Raw genomic sequence first — 14,378 nt, forward strand, 5'->3', positions numbered from 1 at the left:
CTCCTTTGCAGAGTTTCCCAGAAGGCATTCTCAGTATTGTTTTATTCAACATTTTCCTGCAATCTCTTGGTGAACTGATAAAAAAATATGGCTATAAATATCTCCATTATTTAGATGACACAGAACTCTCTATTTTACTGGCTGGTTTATCAACTTACAGCACAATTCCAGCGATAACCCTTAGACAGGTTCTGAATGATGCATAGCAGGGCCAGTGTGGGGTCAGGGATTAGGAATTGCAACATTGTGAGGCACCCTCACTTCCCAGGGAACACCAATTAGATGCCTTTAGGACCCTGTGTGACTTGGTCTCGCTCAGGGATGAAGACTCGTTTACAGCTGTTGGCTGCCAGGTAGGCCTAAAGTACAGGAAGCTCATATTCAGAATTATCAAAGCTGTGCAACTGAATTACCTGAGACTGTTAATTGATAAGCAACTCGGTAATGGACTAATGAGCAAGATATCTGTAGACAATCAAAGAACTATCAGAAGTTTACAGAAGACACCTTTGGTTTGGCTTACCTCATCCATTAATGTGTAAGTATGATAAGGATGGGCAGGCCAGAAAACATCCAAATATGTCATTGAACTCATGGTGCTGACAATATTTAGAGTTTGGGTGTATGGTTAGTCCACAAATACAATAAAATATCAACAAAAATATACAAAAAACACATTATACTACCAAGAGAAAAAACATGTGATCAAGTGAATAGAGAACTGATTAAATATTTACAGGTGGGTAACTACTTACAGGGAAGAAATATAGCTGATGGTTGTTTGGACATCCCTGGGAACTATTTGATCACTAGAAGAGAATTGTGTTTGTTACTTGCAGACTGAATAAAAAAACCTGAGTGACAAATCCAGAACCCATACAAACCCTCTAGCTGCATCAGTCCCTGGACTACTGGAGTACTAGAGTCCACAGAAGAAGCCAAGAGCAGCTGATTCTGGTAGTAGGTTAGTGCCCATCCCCAGGGTGGCACAGCTTTGTGGGAATCACTGAAGCGCCAGTAATCACTAAAGTACCAACAATGTCAGCTGTGATCAATGATCATGGAAAAGAAATCTCAGAAAGAGCAAGCAAGGGTTTTAGTCCTCTAGCACAATAGAATTTTATACGAAAAGAGAAAATCTCATTCTTGCAGTAAACAGCTCTCAGGTCTTGGTTCATGAATTGAAGGATAAAATTCCCAAGAAATTCAGAGCATCACAGACCCCAAATGGACAGTGCATTTCTTTAGCCTTGCCCTGTTCTGCACAAACCAGTAACATGTGCATGTGTCATTATAAAAAGCTAAAATAAACCCTACACTGCTGCAGTTCTCTCCCTGGAGAGTGGCTTCCGTGAGACATGCTGTAACTGCTTGTCACATCGCCTAATGCACTACTACTGCAGAGTTCAGAAGATAAAAAATGCACATTACACAAAAACCCTTCACAATAATATACCTTATAAATTACAAAGACTTGGAATGAAAAGCCAAATTGTCTCTACTTTTTACTGCTCTCACTAGAAATTCAATGCTTGGAAAGAGGGCTGTGTTAATCATGTGCAAGAGTTGCTACTGCTTTTGATCGAAAAAGGTATGCACATGGTGTCTCCTATGTTATGAACAGATGGAAAACATATAGGTGTGATAGCATTTATTGCTGAGTATAAGATCTTGGCTATTGTGGAAGAGTTCACAACCCAGATAATCACATGCACAAAGCAACATGGCAGGCCATGTTAAATCTTATTTCTAATTTCCCACTCATTTCTCAACCCAGTCCAAAATAGATTTCTTCCATGCTGCTTCTCCTTTCCTGTGCAAAAAATTTTCCTAGTGTAAATTGGGCCATATCTCCAGGCTTAAATTACACCCTCAGATAATTTCTCTTGGGTTTCATCCTTCTCCTTGTTCTGCTGTCTGTTTCTTCCCAGTTCCCAGTTTCTTTTCCTTGCACACATTCCTCCTGCTGTTGGTGAAAAGATCTCCTCTTCCACCGTTGCTATGAACTGGAAGAACCTCTGTCTGCCAACTCAATTCACCTTTTATCCTCATCAGAAAGCATTTACTGTCTTGTGTCTCTTGCCATCTCTGAAATGGTTATATAACTACCTTCAGTGGGCACAGGAGGACAGAGTTTGACTTAAAGATGATGCCCCAAATATAGCTGTACCATTCATGCACACATGTGCTAGTTTCATCCCCACTTTGCAGCTCAACTGGCAGTGACAGTCTCACAAGGCAAAAGCATAAACACACAACATATAAGGTCCTCCGATACACTGTGCTGCTGTTAACATTTGCTCCCACTTACTCTGCGTGGCAGATCTCTCCTCTATGCATCTCTCTCCTCTACTGCGTAATTCCACATACATTAGTACCTTCTACAGCTCTCACTCCAGGACATGTAATCTCACATGTACCACTGATACAATGAAGGAAAATCACATGCTGTTATTCAGAACTCCTAGGCACAATAAAGACACAACTCATATGATTTTCTGTTTAGCCAAATTAGTTTTGGAGGACCTTACTCTGCCCTTCTACACAAAGAAAGTTACTGAGCTGGTGAAGGAAAGAATTGCTGTTGCAGGACCTTACTCTCTGAAGACATTCCTGGTACATTTGCTTCTTGCACAAGACACTGAAACTATTTTGTACAGCTGCAGAATGTGAGACATCCCCTTCTTTCCTCCAGCAGTAAATGTTTTGTCCTGTTGTTTCCCAAAGCTTATGTTTATGTCATCATTCCAAACACATGATGTCTGTTGTGCTACCAACCACTGTGCTCTTTGTCTTCTTTACAGGAGGCAGTCTTAAGGAGGAAATTTATTAGAAAGATTTATTGTACCATACAGAGTAAGAGAGGAGAACCCCCAAACTTTCTGCTCAGCTTGAGCCTTTTCCTGTCTGTGTGATTTAACTCAGACTGGTTTATCTTTTTCCTAGTTACATAATTCCTACAAGGCCAGTGCAACAACTCTGACAACAGTTTGACAGTCTGTGGTCTGCTCTGAACCAGGCCAGGATGTGACATGCTGTTGCTCACTATCAACACAATCACAATCACAGTCATTTGTCTACAAGCTTTTGAACCTCCATTTCTTTGCAAAGTCAAAACTGCACTATCACTCCCTGCTCAGCCATCAGCTGGTAAGAATAGCCTGCTTGTCCTTATGTCAGTAGGCAGGTTCTGGAACCTCCTTGTCACGATAGTAAAGCAATATAACTAAGGCCACAAATCAGCCTTGAAAACTTGTAAGCAAGGCTGTGAGCTTGTCTTGTGAAGTGGTCTGTGAGAATGCAGAGCTGCCTCAATAAGAACCAGACCTGGAGCGTTACCACTCCTGGCACCCTCTATCTGTGGGTCTTACAAAGAACTGCTTAAACAGTTGTGCCACTTTAAAGACATGACAGCTGGATTTCTTTTACAACTTTGTAGGTCAGGAATATGATGTTAGCAACGAGCTCTGTCCAGCCACTTGTGTGACTGTTGCAAGCGTTGACTAGAACACCATGTCTCTTGGCTAATTTGCTTGACTATCTGATTCATTTTTAATGAACTGTAAAAATGACCTTTACAAATGTGACTGAACATATTTAATCTACCTAAATTATGAGCTTCCTTTAACTGAAGAGTTATTATTTGTTATGTGTATGTATATATATAAACCTACAGCTTATAAAGCAAACACTGACTGTAAAGGGTTTTGAGGTGTTCTAGCTTTGGTTTGTTTTGTTAGTTTGTTTTTACAGGAATTAATTCTTTCAGGAAAACTGTCATCTGAAAAAAACTAAAGACTGGATTGCCCCATAGCTTTCTGTTAATTTAAATCACTGTGTAATGTCAGAATTTTGCAGTACAAAAAACACCATTTCACTAACTGATCTGGGTAGAATTCATTTTTTAAAGTTGTTGAGTTATGCTAACAAGATCACAATAATTAAAAGAGCTTCAGGGGCAAGAGGATAGATTTGGGAGTTAGCTCTACAGTCCCTGTGAGAGAAAAGATTCATGTTTCCTCTTGAGCTACTCTAAGCTAGCGATACAAATCCTCAAAGCTCACATTAATGCAAGCCTGACTGACAACCTCCCATTCAGAGCCACCTTCTCAGATTTCTGCAATTAGCATGTGCTCTAAAATCTCTATTTCTGTAGGCTTGGTCTCTAATTTACATTTTGAAAAGGCTCTTAAGAATGATGATGCCAAGACTGAGCAAATTCACTGCTCTCGAGACTCAGTCTGCATATCTTTAAACTCAGTAAAAGTGTGTTTCTCTTAAAATCAATAGGATAAGTATCACATGGGAAAAAACTGACTGTTCTTACCAAGTCAGGAGTGCTGACGGCTTTCATGGAGAAACTCTGGAAAGAGACAAAAGAAACTAGTCAGTGCAGTGGAATAGGGAGACAGTGTATTAAGTAATGCAGAAAGTCCCAGACAGCACTTGCTAATCCCTGGAAATCTCTTCATGGCCTTAATAGCAGCTTTTTATAGGGAAAACTTTATATTTAAGATGTCGACATATAACTTAATCACACAAAAAAAGAGAGGGCAGAGATATATTAGACTTACCATCCCATCTGCTGCCAGTGCTGAATTTTTCCTCTTTGTCAGGGTTTGTTTTAGAAGACTCAAGAGATCAGATACTTATTATTTACCCATGAAGATTATTTCACATTTTAGGAGCATTTTGCTGAAGATTATGAGGCTTATAAAGGAAACAAAGTTTGCAAATAACAACCCCTAAATAGATCCCATATTGGAATGTTTAAGCTGGCAAGTAACAGGCAAAAAAAAATTTTTTTTTGATCAGTTTCAGACATTTGGTCTGGAAATAAGTAGATGCTACACACTTGAAGCTCCAGTTATTGCACCTGAGCTTTCTTGGAGCTAAGATACAAGTTGTGTTAGGTCAGCTTCTTAAAAAATAAAGATACCAAATTCATAGGCCATTTTTAATAATTTTAATAATGGTGTCATCATTATGTGAACTTAGTCAAGTCATTCTTTCAACTATTTTAGACTATCCACTCAAATGGGATGCCTTGCTCTTTTGATGTCCATGGGAAGTAGGGAAAGAAAGGAAAAACGAAAAAAGACCCAGTTAAGTTGATTTCTGTAAAACAATGACATTACCTGCTCTCTGTTTAACCTCCGGTATGCTATTTAACCAGCTCAGAGAGATATCAAGGATTAAACAACATGTGAATAAATAACATCTAGTATTCCCTAGATGTTCATTACATTGACATCCACTTTGCTGTATCTGAAAATAAATTAAAATTTTGGTATTTATGATTAAAATACATAAATGCTGATACACAAATATATATGACTGCATTTTCCTCAAGTAGAAAATCAGATAAAATATTTATATTTATCATTTTTTCCTCCCACCTCTTCTACCCAGGAAGCTTACACATTAACTGTCTGATAAAAATGGCTTTTGAAAACCTGCCTTACCTATTCCTACTGTAACACTTTTGATTTAAGTAAAGGATGGAAATACCGCTAGATTTTTTATTCTTTGTAATAAAAATAAAAGTAGTACCTTGAAGCACTGTTTGTAAGCAACTGACTAAAAATTCAACAAGCATCTTAAGCAAGTAAGGTCTTATAGCAGAACACAAACAGGTTGGCCAGACTGCTGTTAAAAATCCATATTCACTGGGCTATGAAGTGCTTAAAATACACTGAATCTGAATTTCTGATCACAGGAATAAATTAATAGCCTTCCTATGCTTTCAAAAGTTTACACATGAAAATATTACTTTTAAGATCAGTTTTCAAAAGTATGTAGGTACAATATTAAAAAATACTACTAAAAAACCCCCTCAAAATTACTAATTGTTTTATTTTTTTATATTGCTCTGAAATGACTGGAGAAAGAGACATAAGAAATCAATTCATGGTCGATCAGACATAGATATGCAAGATGCTTTATATACTGTCTTAAAATATGCATTATGTTGTATGTGCCGTTTCAGCAATGAAGGCTAATTTATTGCACTGCATTAGCATGGGCATAAAACAGCAAGTTAAGAGACATGACCATTCCCCTCTGCTCCTCACTCTGGAGACCACATCTGGAGTACTGTGTCCAGTTTTGGATTCCTCAGTAAACAGAGATGTTGAAAAACTGGGGAGTGTCCAGAGCGGAGGCACTCAGATGGTCAGGGACTGGAGACATCGTGTACAAGAGGGTGAGAGGACAGAAGGTGAAGGGGCATCTAATTTCTGTCTTCTACTACTGAAAGGGGGTTAAGAAGTCAGAGTCAGATTTTTCTCAGAAACGCACAGTGAAAGGACAAAAGCCACAAGATGCAACAAGGCAAATTCCTATTATGTATTAGGAAAAGAATTACACCATGAGGATGGTCATACATTGGCACACATTGCACAGAAATGTCCAGCAATCTCCACCTTTAAAGTTTTTAAAAACCTGACTGAACAAAGCACTGAACAACCTGATCTAACTTGGAAGTTGACTCTGTTTTGAACAACGACTTGACTAGAGAGGTCCCTTCAGAGGTCGCTTCCAACCTACATTTTTTTATGGTTCTGTTTTCATTGCTTGCATTAAATGTTTGGAGTGTGAAGACCAAATCCCATTATGCTTTTTCTTGTTCTCCTACATACATATACTGTTTTGCCAGTAAGAATTGCTCATGACTGCTGCTCCTGATTAAAACTGTATTTAAAGAAAACATTTCTCCATCCAAAGAGTTTGCAGACTTAACCTCTAATCCTATGAAATGGCTTCTGGCAAAGAAGAATTTTCAGTCAGTTGGCAAACAAGAGTCTGCAGTCCATGGAGCCCACCCAGTCACTTGGGTTGCCTTGCTCTATAAGAACAAGAAGTGTCTGTATCTCTTCATTCACAACGAAGCAGGCTCAGCATGATTCATACAGATATAGTTGTCCACGCTGCAGATGTCTCTGTTTCTGAGTTGAACCTAACCCCGCACATGCTAAAACTGCTGCCTACTTTACCATCCAACAGTGCTTCAGTAGCTCCCTGTATAGTTCCCTGTCTGCCTGTTTCTGTCTGCTGCTTCTTCTTTTATATGGCAGTTAAAAGTTCTTCAGGACCATCATTTTGTTCTGCACTTGTAGAGCACCTTGCCCAGGGGCTACATCTACACTCAGCTATAAGAATGCAAGCTGAGCTGCACTATCTGCCCTCCAAGCCAGTGAGTGGGTCTTGGCCCATTTCATTCACTATTATAGGTGTAGCCATTAGACCAATAAAGGCTTAGTTATAAACCAGACCTCTTTTACTGTAAAGCACATACTAACCAAAATAATCCTTTATGGACCACAGCATGATTTTTACCTTCATTTGGCAGCCTTAATTCAACACTAAACAAATTAAGTTATTTTCCACAAAGTAAAAAATAAGAAAATAACCTAAGAATATGGAATACTCTTTGGAGCTTTAGTGGAGATAGCATGAAAATTATCTGATATATCAAAATGCAATTCTCCTTTTTCAGTTCAGGAAAATGCCCAGTGAATACAGATAGGCTCTTAGATGCTCTGTTACTTTGTATTTGCGATTTCAATAATTTTGACATGAACACCAGATCTTAACCATTAAGGACTTGGGAAACCTCATACAAGATCTGGAATTATAAATACACATGATGTTAATCAGAACTTATTCTGTTCACTGTAGTTCCTGTATCTTCTCTAGATTAAAGCTAACATATTGATTACTGATCGATAAAGCTGAACTTTTTTTATTCTTTTATATCACAATAACTCATTTCTAGTAAATGGACAATAGCAGGGCTGCTCTTCATCTCCTCTTTATGGCTCCCTGCCTGCGATCCAGCAGCCCAACTTATCTGTACCAGTCACAGACAGACTTTAATAGTAACAGATGTTAAGAAACAATGACCCTAGTAAAGCCAAAGGGAGGGCAGGAGGGGGGGCAGAGAAAGCAATGATTGATTTTTGTTAAGCCACTCATGAGTCTGAATAATTAAGGCTGCTTTACCACAAGTCAGACATGATGCTGTCCACTGCACAACCTCCCAGCAGCCATATCAGGTCCACATACAAGCTACTTTGATTTTTAAGTAAAAATAAAGCTAATGAAACAAGACTCAGCACAGAAGTGGATTCTCAGTAACCTCACCTTGCATACACTCCTCTCTTTTTTTTTCTGATCACCAATGATACTTTATATTTCCTTGTTGATAACAGTAGTATCAATGCGATTGTAGCCTGTGATGATCCAAGGATACGAACATGACAATGTTTATAGACGAAGTTAACTCTGACTGATAGAGCTAGAAAAATGACAAGCTTTTGAGCACATAAGCCCTTCTTCAGTTCTAAATCTTCAAGCTAAGCAGACAGTGTGAATCCTTGCTCTGATCTGAATTTAATTGAATAGTCCTTTTCAAGGAAAAAGACAACCAAGGGAGTGGAGGAGAATGTTAGCAGAAATGGAGGTGATAATATTTTAGATACTGTGGGACTAGAAACCAGTAGTCATTGCCTACAGAACAGTGGGCACTTAAGAGAGGATATAGTGTAGAGAAAACGTTGAATGCCAACCCATTTTTCCATTGAATCCATGATTTTTAGTATCCAGTGAAGCTGTGAAGTTTAGTTCCCAAACTAATTTCTGGAGACATTTTTCATCTCCCACTTAAGGATCAGGACTGAGAGATCAAACTGTGGCTTTTGTGATGTATATGTTTCTACTTTTCATTGGATATTTCCGTTTTTTTTAAACAATTATCTATGTGAATTAATCATGCTGCTTAGTTCTTGTTTCATTTCACTTCTACAGTCTTCATCTGGCACTCTGCATGAACTATATTACATCCTGGGACATAAGATCCATGCATCCAAGGGTCAGAAGAGAGATGATGGGAAACTTTATTGGCAGGTATGATTTTCTTCCACTATAGAGTGCTAACATATAGTAACATGTGATTTCAATGTGCAGTCAGTAAGATGTGTGAGGAGAGCTCTTTTTGAGTTGTACTAAGTTTGTCCATAGTATTACCTAATGATCCCTGCTTTGGATCTCTTATTGAAGTCAGGAGGAGGTGATTTTTTATGCAAACCATACATAGTCAGCTACGAATGAGCTGGAAGAGTTAGGGTCACTCTAGCAAAGTTGGTCTATCTCCCCAGCTGTGCAGGAGCTGGCCTTGCAGGCCCCAGACCCAAGCAGGCATGCATTTATTCTGGTAGCCTTTAAAGATGTTAAACTTAACTGAGTCTTGAGAGGTTTTGTGAAACAAGAAGTATTTTAGTCACAGGAGAGCAGACAAAAAAAATGCTTACAAGTTTAAAGGATACTATTTAAAAGTGTGCTCTCCATACAAACTGAGCAGGATGATTTAAAATATTAACAAGATTAGGCCCACGGATTGCCATATCTTTGGCTCCAGACCATAGCAACTTACATTCATTTGTGGTGTACAAGGCATACGTGCCATGCTGAGTACGAAAGGCATCATTCTTTTTTATAAGTTCTCTTCTATAAAAGCAAAATTTCTAGAGGCAAGAAATCCTGACTATCTGCATTATGTCCTGCAGATTCCTTTACTGACATAAAGTGTGGCATTTATACGTAATATGATACAGACACTGCATGTTCCCATCGCTTCAATAGATTTTTCTTTTGAAAATAATGTCTGTTTTGCCACACATAGGGGTGGGGAGGAAAGGAGCAGTGGGGTAGCAGCAAACATCGTATGAGCTCTGGTCACATCTACACATATCAGACTGCTCATACGGCCTTGGTCACCCTTGGTGTTCCCTGCCAAAGAGAACGTTTATGCAAAAAGCTGAGCAGTCCACGACTGATTAATTTGTGAAAATAGGCATACCAGGACTTTCCCAGCACAGTAAATCACAGAGTCCTTTGCGGAGATAGGGCATATTTCCCAAGGAATTGATACATGGCGCTGGCGGTGGAGAGGACCCACGCTGCCTCCCCACAGGCCAGAGCTGCCCCCGTGATGAGGAAGGCTCCCTCCTCGCCCTGCCCTGGCCTTCCCCGTTTTCTCCGGAGGGAAGAGGCCGCCCCGTGCAGCACCCCCTCTGCACAGCGTGCCCTGTGCTGCGGGGGCGCCTGGCGGAGGGCGCCCGTGCACGGTCACGGAGAGGACGCTCCGCATGGGCGCCTCCGCGGGGCAGCGCGGGGTGACCAGGGTGCCTGCCGCTGCGGCCGTCGGCCCAGCACCAAGGCCTGGCCCAGCAGTGCCGCCAGCATCGCATCGGAGAGCGACTTGGCCCACTGCCGGCCACCCCCACACCACCGGCTGCGGTGAAGCTGTTCGTATGGAGCTTTTCAAACCCTGTAAAAGCTCTGAACAGGTGTCTCTTAGTCAATCCAAATTAATTTTGTTAAACTAATTGTAAATTCTGTTAAAGTCTGTTACGTGCCGATTTTCTATTTCAAATTAGCCAAAATGCTAGGGATCGAACCTGAAACCTCTAATGGTGAAGCGTATCTCTACAGTAGGCTCTACAGCAGCTGTGGAGGTGGAGCAGATCTCAGCCGTCCGCGTCGGGAACGTCAGTGGACTACACAAAAACAAATGCAAGAAAAGCCTTCAATGCAATGAAAGCCACGTGTATTAACCTGCGTCTACTCAGTGGCCTTCATGGCACAGAAAATCCCTCCAGGATGGCATGTGGGCAAATGCGGCAAGTGTCAGGACAGTGCAGAAACAACTGCTTCTGAGATGGTTAGTGCCCATATGTATCCGTGGGGAATGTCCAGTGGCGCAAGTAGCTTTGTTTTCTTTAATAAAAGACTAATAGCTTCTATCAGCATACATTACCTCTACGCTGTGTGCTTAAAACCTTTGAGGAAAGAAAATTTGTATTATAGTCAGGTGAGAATAAACTTTACTTCTCTCATTTTCATTCTTTTTCTCCATTATAAAAATATTCACAAAAGCAATTTTTTAAAGTTATTTGTAATGGAGATTACTTAAGAACTCTGTTTCTATATCAGTAGGTCATGAATGATTTCTTTCGACTACTTGATATTCAAACTTCAACACTGCAATGGTAATTATTTTTCCTGACGCTTCAGTACAAATTCAAATTGTCATCAATACAGCTGAATACACAACTTGAAAATTGCTTGTGGTCAGTAGAAATTGCTTGTGGTCAGTAGTCAAACAGCTCAGAAGGTTTAAATCTTCACATCTGTACAGACAGACAGGCACAAAGGAGCTTTGACCAGTCAAATTAAAATGATCATTTGATTTTGAAAGTGTTTATGGAAAAAAATCTTCCATTAATCTCTCAGACACTGATGCTGAGTTCTTAGAGATGACATGAATCTTTAGTTTGGCAAAACAAGAGGAAGAATATTCAATGTATAATAAATTAGTGTACTATGTGCTCTCTGCCCATGATAAACCAAGAGAATTCAAAGAAAATGATCCCAACCACAAATATGCTATCTGTAATGTAATTTTCATTTCATTAATCAGTTTTGTGCTTGATCCTTCCTAAATCATATCAATTATCGCACAGAAGTGTAGAAAAAAAAAACATGCCAGTGGTAGACTCTAATACGCAAGACACTGAGTAGAAATAACACCTGACTTTCCGTGCACCTGGAATTAGGAGAACAAAAGGCCATTCTTAAGTTTTGTCACCTGTTTTGAAATTCAAAGAAGGCAACAACATCAAAAATATAAATGCTGTGTGTTTTTCTGTGCTTACACAGAAAAACTTCCCATGACACTGGCAGAGAAAATGGAAATGAAAGTTTTCATTGCCTTATCCCAGAATTACTGCAAAATATAATTTTACCAGCCAAGTGAAAAACAGAAAGCAAGAAATACCCATGATTATACTCTGCACTTGCAGCAGTCAATAGCAAAACTCCCATAGATTCAAGCATCCATAATTTCACTGGGAAGGAAGGGAACGTAGAGGTAGGGGAGGAGCTTTCCCGTTTCTCCTTTAGAATTTTAGCTAGACATTTAGTTAAGCTTCAACAATTTTCAATACAGGCCATAAAGTTGCTTGAAAGTAGTAGCTTGAAAGTGCTATACTCGTGTGATCAGTGTCTTTTGCAGACAATGCTGCATCATGGGGAACAGACAACATAATTATATGGCACAGTTTGGTTCAAATTAATAGTTCTAGGAGTTCAGGTTAAGGAAGATTAGATTTCAGAGTTGTATAAATCAGGTGTCTAAAAATGCCTCTTTCTGTCTTAGCTCTCTGTAAAATAAAATAATAACCCACAACATCATTTCTGTTCTGACAGGGCTGCAGACTTCCCAGCACTGCTCAGAGTTAAGTGCTGACTAACACCGGCAAGACACATTTCAATGTGAAACAGTGACGGCCAGCAGAGTTCTCACATCACTGTCTTTTACCCTACAGAACTGTTTCCACTGCATCCCGTGGAATAGCCAAAATGATACTTTTAACCATAAGGATTAGAAGTGAAACTGGCAAATAGAACTAATATCGCATGATGCTTCCTATCGTAACAGTGTGGTTTTGTGCATTTGCTAGGTGTCAACCACTGAGTGAGAGAACTCTCACCTGGGAAGCCTGTCTCTGGCTGAATTTTTTAGTGGGAAGTTTTAATCAAAATGGTTCTGATTTTTTTCAAACCAAGATTAGGGGAAAATTTGACAAGTGCTCTTGTTAAGACTCTTTAACAGAACTTTTCTGGGACAGAGACTTGAAATTTGTTTCTAGTGAATTTTCTGGCCCCAGACAAATGGTTTTTGTCAGTGTACCAAAAGTTTGAACTCTGCCTCTCCTGTATTCTCACAGCCACACTTATTGATGAGGAAAAAGCTGGATTTGAGCACAGAATGATAAGAAAAGCAAGGAAAATTACAGAAACAGAGTAAAAGCAGGTGGGTGAAGGTGGCAGAGGGCGGCCAAACAGCCAAAGGACAGAGGCCCTGTATGTCCATAATGGAAAGAAGGAAGCAGGAGAGGCAAGAGAGGTGCTTAAGGTGAAAGGATCTGTAACTACTAGAGACCTCCAGCTTACAGACCTTAGAGCTGATCCTAGGTTTCCCAAGTCTTAACATTCCCCATCAGTGGGACAACTGTTTTACAAATTGATAAGCATCTCATGTGTTTTAACAGCTGTTCTACAAGAGATAGCAACATACTATTAGTATCATTTAGTCCATAAACTCTAGAGGTAGAGTTCTGTGCTGCAAATATTGGTATTAGCAAAGTTTGAATCATGATGATGACTCACCTGGAAAAATCAGCAGCTCTCGAAATGTTGAATTAACAACAAAACGGAAATCATGCACTCACTCTGCACGTGTGAGTTCCTATTTAAAAGGACATCAATGTAGCAAAGAAGGAATTTTTTAAAGTTGGGCAATGACAGACTAATTTTGACCGTGCAACCTTGTTTTGACCCAACAGGCTCCTGAGCTGTATTGTTGACACAGAAGAAGGTAACACCAAGCCCAGCATTTGGAACAAGTCCTCTTTCCTCAGATCTTTGACTTTACTTCTTCCACATGAACACTGCTGACACAAATTGTTCCTCAGTTGCCTAAGCCGGAGGCTTATAGCAATATTTTTGATGCATAGCTTATTACAGAAGTCAGGGAATTTTCTGTATTTTTTTCCCCTTCCTAGCATGGATTTAAAGTTATTAGTTTAAATTTTGGGTACAACTCAAATTGGCAAAAGCATTTGTTTCCTACTGTCCACTGAGGTACCTAGTTTCCTAGGTTCTAGTTTCCTAGTTTCTACATTTTATTGGTAAGATCTCCATAATATTGACATATCTGCTGCTAGATATGCACATATGCTTCTCCTTCTCTCCAAGCAAAACAGTTACCTGAGTTTATGCTGTGAAGTTATCCAGTGCAGGATAATTTCAGGAGTCTTTTGCAACTTGAAAATGCTACTTATAGTTGTTTTCCTTGTAGAACCCCCAAAATTTTCCAAATATGTGCTTTTGTCCTATGCCTAGTGGTAATGGAAGTCCAGTGAAAACATACAATACATGTATGACTAGGGAGATCTTATTAACTTTCAGATGATTAAACCCCTTTCACCTGATTAACCCAATTTTTGAGTTTATGCAGACAGTATATCAAAATATATCAGAAGAAAACAAAAGCATTGTTAAGATTCACTCCGAAATGGAACACCACAAATCACTTCAGAGCCCAGGAAACTTTAAGGCTGGTCAGTCCCACACTGCCAGGCTTCTGTGCGGGATTGTATCCTCGAGCTTGCTGAAAAATCCCTTTTAGTCATTTTCCAAAACACAGCCTTATATTGGGGAAAACAATATTATTTAAGATTTGTTTTGTCATAAAAAGGTTTCAGTCTGGTTTCTTACACCCCTGAAGCTACTCTTATTTTAAAAATTTGCAA

Source organism: Apteryx mantelli, chromosome 1, assembly GCF_036417845.1.
Source record: "Apteryx mantelli isolate bAptMan1 chromosome 1, bAptMan1.hap1, whole genome shotgun sequence".
Taxonomy (NCBI): Eukaryota; Metazoa; Chordata; class Aves; order Apterygiformes; family Apterygidae; genus Apteryx; species Apteryx mantelli.